This window comes from Danio rerio, chromosome 6, assembly GCF_052040795.2.
Source record: "Danio rerio strain M-AB ecotype USA chromosome 6, GRCz13ab, whole genome shotgun sequence".
Lineage (NCBI taxonomy): Eukaryota > Metazoa > Chordata > Actinopteri > Cypriniformes > Danionidae > Danio > Danio rerio.
This window is the reverse complement of record NC_141026.1, coordinates 48,632,608-48,639,733: the sequence shown is the minus strand read 5'-3', so window position 1 is coordinate 48,639,733 and position 7,126 is coordinate 48,632,608. Positions and strand designations below refer to the sequence as shown.

The 7,126-nt window shown below is 34.9% G+C and overlaps 1 protein-coding gene across 1 annotated transcript in view; it reads left to right on the top strand.

Annotated features, from left to right (window-relative positions):
- Positions 1-2,086: 2,086 nt before the first annotated feature.
- kcnb1 (potassium voltage-gated channel, Shab-related subfamily, member 1) overlaps positions 2,087-7,126 on the top strand; it is a 68,028-nt gene continuing 62,988 nt past the window's right edge. Inside the window, exon 1 of the mRNA XM_087257917.1 lies at positions 2,087-2,618. The gene's annotated coding sequence lies outside the window, so the exon portion shown is untranslated. The remainder of the gene's footprint in view (positions 2,619-7,126) is intronic.

Genomic DNA, 7,126 nt, shown 5'->3' with positions numbered 1-7,126 from the left:
TACTACTACAGCAAATGTTCACATTACATGCATGCCTGCTTTGTTATACAACGAAGTTAAAGCTTCGATCTGTCTACAGTGTTTTGACTAGGTTAAAGGAACAGAGGTCACCCCAGGGCAAAACGCATTTGGATTTTTTTCCTCAAAACACTGCAGCAACGAGCACCACCTCTTGACTGTCCTAACCACTTGTTTCCTGAAAGATATTATTTAAAAAAAGTTATGCATACTAACCAATGTTTTGAATTCATATAATGTAAAATGTATAATAAAAGTATGTTGGTGATTTAAACGAGAATCCCTAAAATGTTAACAGTAACGTTTAGAGAAATCATTTCAAACCTAAAAAATACATTTATAAGTTTATCATAACCAGTTATTCTAGGTTACTACTGCACACACTACCGGTCACAAGTTTGCGGTCAGTAGGATTTTAAAATGTTAAAAATTTAAAAGCTTATCCTGCTCACAAATGCTGCATTTATTTCATCTAAAATACAGCACAAATTGTAAAATTGTGAAATGTTATTTCGCTATAAAAAAAACTGTCCAAAAGTAGTTTATCTTTTTTTTTATCATTTACTCCAATCTTCAGAGACACATGATCCTTCAGAAATCACTCTTAATATTTATTATTATTATTAATAGTATCATCATTAAATATAATAGTAATAAAAGCAATTATGACTGGAGTAATAATTTCATTTAAAACTACATACAATGAGTAAGCACTTATTTATTTTTTATTTTATAAATACTTAACAATTATTTTACATTATATAAATGTCGCTTTGATGAACAGAACCATTTTCAAAAAAAAAAAAAAAAACTCCAAACTTTTGACCAGTAGTGTACATCTACATTTTAAAAAACGTTTAGAAACCATTTTCAATCTGAAGTTGATTGTAAGATTTGCAATTACAATGAAATGTAATAAATCAACCCTCTCCACAGTTAATTGTTTAATGTGCAAGTCTCACATTTTGACAGTTTGCTTAGATTTATTACACTGTAAAACCCAGAAAGTTAAGGCAACTCAAACCACTTGAGGAAAATAATTGCAACAAACCATAAGTTCAAAAACTGATCCTAATGAGTACTGTGAACTTAATCCATTTGAGTAAACAAAGCAATTTGAGCACAGTTAAACCCAAAAAATGAAGAGAACTCAAATCAGTTGAGTACTGTAAAACCTAATAAGTTAAGGCAACACAAACCATTTGAGAAAACCAATTGCTACAATCCATTGAGGATTAAAAACATCCATGAGTTAAAAAAATTAATCTACATGAGTACTGTAAACTTACTCCATTTAAGCTAAAGTGATTAGGTATTTAATTAACTTATTACCTTCAACGCCAAGTTCAAAACTCTTTTCAAATGAGTAAAATTAACTTAATTAAAAGTAAATTTTAAGTAAACTACACTTATTTCATTTGATAAAGATGACTGTTGGGGTTCCAGTGTAGATCCTTCTTTGATTTTCTTACAGTTTAAAGTAAATCATCTGTTAGGTATGTGTTAGTAATCATGTTTCAGGAAATATACATTTTATATAAAACTTGCACTTTTCATAACTTAGAATGTAATAATCCTCCTAGTGTCTGAAATAGAGACGTCTCACAACTTGCATCTGTTCCTTAAAAGATTTAAGATGCCGCCAAATGAAATTTTCAGGTATAAATAAATAATAACTGTTGCATAAACATAATTTACTATCATAAATATTAATACCATAAAATGTTACATAAAATAATTCATTCATTCATTTTCCTTCGTCTTAGTCCCTTTATTTATCAAGGGTCACCACAGCGGAATGAACCGCCAACTTATCCAGCACGTTTTAAGCAGCGGATATGAAACCATTCTGATACTAAAATTAAAAAGTATACAGTATTATGTTTATACTTCTATGAAAGGGGCACCTCATCTGATCATAAAACTCTCTCAACAGATCATGAAGGTAAATCAGGATAGATTATTTGCTCTGTTGGCTCAAATTTAATAGAAGGTCTTCTCAAATGTGATGATTGGAGACCAAAGAGCATCTCAGTACAGCTGCTGTGATTCATCACGGCGAAATATTAAATCAATCTCACACATTCAAGGAGCTGCAGCGACGCCTGAACCTAGGCTGCTTCAGACCTGCTCCAAGGAGCTGATGCCGTCCTCCCTAACGCATATCAAATAAAGCAGGGATATAGTTTTCAGCATTGCCCTCTCTTCAGGCGCCATTTTCACACAGGTTACTCGTAACGACACAGAAGGAGCTGCTCCAAGAGCCTCTCGGTGCGGGTGGCAAAAGGGTTAAACGCGCCGTCTCTCTGCCATTGGGCGGCGAGACTATGGAGATCCTGCCATCTGCAAGGAAAGCAGCTGTCGACTTCACGCAAGACACGTTAGATAGCAGTGAATGAAAACAGCGTGGATTCGCCCCAAGACTTGTTGATCTTTTTTTTCCACGAGAAACGAGCGGAGCGGTAGCCTATGTGTTTGTGTGGAGGAGACGCACGAGCTGCTGTGCGCCGGCTGTGTTTGAACTGTGACGTCCTTGCGCTTTCTTCCATTTAAACGCTTTATTTCACGCCGCTGTCAGCAATGAGTCTCCACAAATTAAGGTGGGCATTTGTGTAGCTTTGCTTTTAAATATATGCAGTTTTAAATCTGTTTATCGCGTGGTTAAGTGATATAAATCGAATTGGAAATTTCTGAAAAGTGTGATATGATCTGCAAATTAGCTATACGCTTGTTCTAAACACTATTTACGCACAGTTTCTGTGCACTACACAAACATCTACAGCTGCCATTGGGATATTGTTTTGTGGCGTCTGAAGATGTTTTTTTTCTGTGCATGATGTAGGATCAATACTGGTTGCCACTCCTACAGCGTTTAAATAATTTTAATGTCTAGCGATGACACTTTGCTATGATGTCTGGACTTAAACCTCTGTTATGCACCCAGAATATTCTAGTATAGCGTCACTTTTTCTACTGGATGATGCATGAAAATCATATTATAAGCACAACTGCATTGACACATTGATGCCAGTGATGACTGCCTGATGCGATTAATAACATTATATGCCAAAAAAAGACGCGCGATGCTTATTAAAACCTATTTTAATTAGCTTAGCGGTGTGTGATACAGTTTAAGCCGACATGTCCATCATGTCATTATGTTTTCCTGCTGTTTCGCATGTTGTTGTTGCTGCAGCAGCAGCTGTACGGTTGGGCTCCAGCCGACGTTACACTTAACTCTTTAGTTACAAGGTATTGAAATTCAATATAACCTTTTAATCTTTTACTGAATAGGTAATGGAGTCTTTCAATAAACTGCGGGGAGTTCTCAAACCGCAGAGGAACTGAAATGATGTTGATTATTATTAGCCGGTTGCTTTCAGAGGATTACAGGTGGAGCGCGCGCGTTTCAGTATCTTATATTTGAAGTCAAATGTTTTTGTTATGGTTTGGGAGTTTCAAGAGACGAACAGGCGTTTAACTTCGACAGATATTTCCCTTCAGGAAAGCAGCAGGCGATTCAGCACCACGCCAGTGGACAGCGACATATCGGGCTTAGGGACTCGTAAGGAATTGAATGTGTGTGATTCATCTTAACGATTCCGATTCCTTTAACAGCTCCATGAATGACGCTTCTTTGACTTTAATTTCAATTAGTAGCTCAATATTGGGTCCCACTTTATGTTGATGGTCCGTTTGTTGAATTTAAGTTACATTGCATGTACATGCCAACTAATTATCATTAGATGATAAGTAGATTGGTAGGTTGGGGTTAGGTTTAGTCTAAGTTGACATGAACCTTATAGTCAGTTAAATGTCTGTTGAAGGAGCAGTATCAGCAGATATTAAGCAGTCTGCTAATACTCAAATGGACCATCTAAATAGTGTTACCCAATATTATAAAAAGTCGTATTGCACTTCCTGCATTAAATCAAATAAAAAATTGTTGTAATATCAGGATATTTTCAATGTAATACATAATTTAATTCAATGTAGTGTTCCTTTTTTAAAAAGTGGGTTTGGTCCCTCAGTATAGGCATATTTCTAATAGGCTATAGTCCAGTTTACACAGACATTTAATGACTTTTCACATTAAAATAAGGACAGACAAGTTACTAGATTATCGCTGTACGTTTTGGATTCATTGAAAAGTGACTAAGTCAAATCAATGCAAAAGAAATTGCTAAACTCGCTTAGGGTCTAAACTATACTGGTTCAATTCCTAACCCTTAAATCCTAACTAGCATTTTGATTCGGTTCTGCTAGTTTTGCTGTTAAAAAAAAATCTTCTGCAAGTTGGATTAAGAATCAATTATTATTAGTAGTAGTAGTCGTAACAATAGATTTGAGATAATATATTGTAATGTAGTTTATAGTTGCATAGTTATAAAACTTAGCAGAGCACCTAAAGAGGCCATATAAGAATCTTAGTAACCATATTTTTTTATTGCCAACATGTGGACAGCTTCTAACAAAACTTAAATGAGACCTTCTTGTTCTTTATGAACTTAATTACGAAAACCTATTGATTGATTTTTATATAAGGGATTCAGGATGTTTTTGCATTGAAAATCAATGTGACGTTAACGTACACTCCTGTGGACCTTTCTTCTGCTCTATGACACATGAAACGAATGCTTATAATGCTCAGTATAATGCCAAAAGAGCTATTCAGCACTGTAAAAGTCAAATACGTCACACACAAAAATTCATATTATGATATCACATGATTCAATTTATAGGTCATAATCTCAAATATAGTTCATAATCAACCTATCGTAACTGTTATTTTAATTATGTCATTCAATTCAATTTCAATTCATCTCATTCTATAGCGCTTATAAATGTGGATTGTCAAAGCAGCTTAACATAGAAGTTCTAGTAAACTGAAACGGCTTAAGCCCAGATTTCCGAGTTGAAATCTGATGGTCAACAGTGAACTGCAGAGTTTGTGCAAACACATCCACATTGTTATGATCAGATGCTTTTATAACTGCTTTCATCTCATCACAGTCATTTTAGTGGTGTGTTTATTTTGTTATTGAGAGGAAAGAGCACACAGCACAGCACATATTTACATTTATCTACACACTGCTCTCAGCAGCAGGAACAGCATCTAGATGGTCTGATTCAGTATGTAGTTTCTAAGGTGTTTTGCAGTAACTTTTATTTCTAATCAAAGAACAAAAAAGAAGTTTGTGAGAAACATTTCATTTAACTTTGTTTGTTTTGCAGAGAAATTCTGTTTGTTAACTTAATAATTCTGTGTTTGGTAAAGCGCTTACTAATTAAATGTTTTAATAAGCTTCATGGCCCCATTTAACTCAACTTTAAAGTCTTATAAGAGTTTAATATCTGTTGTATATTGAGTTGAGGTTTATAGGGATATTGAGTTGGTATTAATGAACTCAAATGTTTAGAAAATGAGTTTTATATGACAACTATATTAGAAAGCAAGCTAAAAATGATGAAAAATGCAAATAAAATACATTTATTCATCTGTGTGTAATAGAACAAATGAACACTAAATGCAGTAATTTATAGTAGAGCTAATGGGCCATTTTAAAATGAATGCATAAAATACAGTTTACTTATTAAAGCTTTTACTTCCAATACTGTATATAAAGTGTTTTAGTAAACATCTGCAAATATCTATTCAGATTAGCAGGATAAACCAGGTTTGATTTCATGACTTGAAGTTAATATTAATTCAACTATTATGCGTGTATGTATATTATGTAATTAACGACATGAATCGCACAAATGTAAGATTGTCAAGACGTAAGAATTTCACAGAACATGTTCATGCATTAGAGAAATGAGTATTGCAATAACTCATTCTGAAAACGTACCCCTATATACATTTCTGGAAAATGCCAAATACATCCCAGGAGCTATGCTTTTTTTGCAGTTTTTGTTCCCGCGAATCCACTAGAGCCCGCTGTTTACGCTTTTTAAGATCTCTAATTTTCCTTGCGATTGCCATTAGTGTCAGCTGCTCTCGCGTAAATCCAGAAATAGAAAAGCCCTTGCCTAATCTTACCAGGTTTTCAGATTTTACCACATTCTCACCCTGTTATTTACTTGTTTATTTTATCTTTTGGCTATTGTTTTTGTCTTACCCACTTTCTGGAACTGTTCTTTGCTTGACTCGAACCCCGTCGTAGTTGTTAGCTCCTCCCTGTGTCTCAAGTCCGTCAATGTACATGCCGAGATAACTAGACAAACTGGTTACAGCAAGAAAGCTGTTCACATGGAGGCAATTGGTCAGCTGGTAAACCTGAAAGGAACAGACATACCGCCCGGTAGCGTTCATTTTAAAGATGAAATGCAGCCATACTTATGGCTACATAATTCGCAATCTTTAGAAACGTATATAGGGCTACGTTTTAGGAATGAGCCTGTGGTTCATATTCTATTAGTTTATTTGAATGATTTGAAATTACTAGTGCTGTCAAAACGATTAATAGGGATTAATTGCATCCACAATTATTGTTTGTATTTACATAATGTATGTGTACTACTCACTGTGTATATATATTAATAAAAATAAAGAAATACAAAACAAATTTTTACACATTTGTATCTAATTTGTATTAGATATAAATATTTAATTTAAAAATACACAATGGGTATCTTGGTGACGCAGTGAGTAGCACAATCGCCTCACAGCAAAAAGGTCACTGGTTCGAGCCTCGGCTGGACTTATTCACTGTATAGGTGTGAATGAGTGTGTATGGATGTTTTCCATTGATGGGTTGCAGCTGGAAGGCCATTTGCTGCGAAAAATATATGCTGGACAAGTTGGTGGTTCATTCCGCTGTGGCGACTCCTGATTAATAAAGGGACTAAGCTGAAAAGAAAATGAATGAATAAAATACACATGTTCTCAAATATATACATGTGTGTGTTTAAAAAATAAATTGTACGGGTTGTTTTGTTGGTGCCGATAGCCAAGTGGTTAAGTGCACTGACATATGGCACCATGGTTTTCACGGCGACCTGAGTTCGATTCCCGGCCAAATGTCCTTTGCCGATCCTACCCCTCTCTCTGCTCCCAGTGCTTTCCTGTCTGTAACCTCAACTGTCCTATCTCAATTAAAGGTGA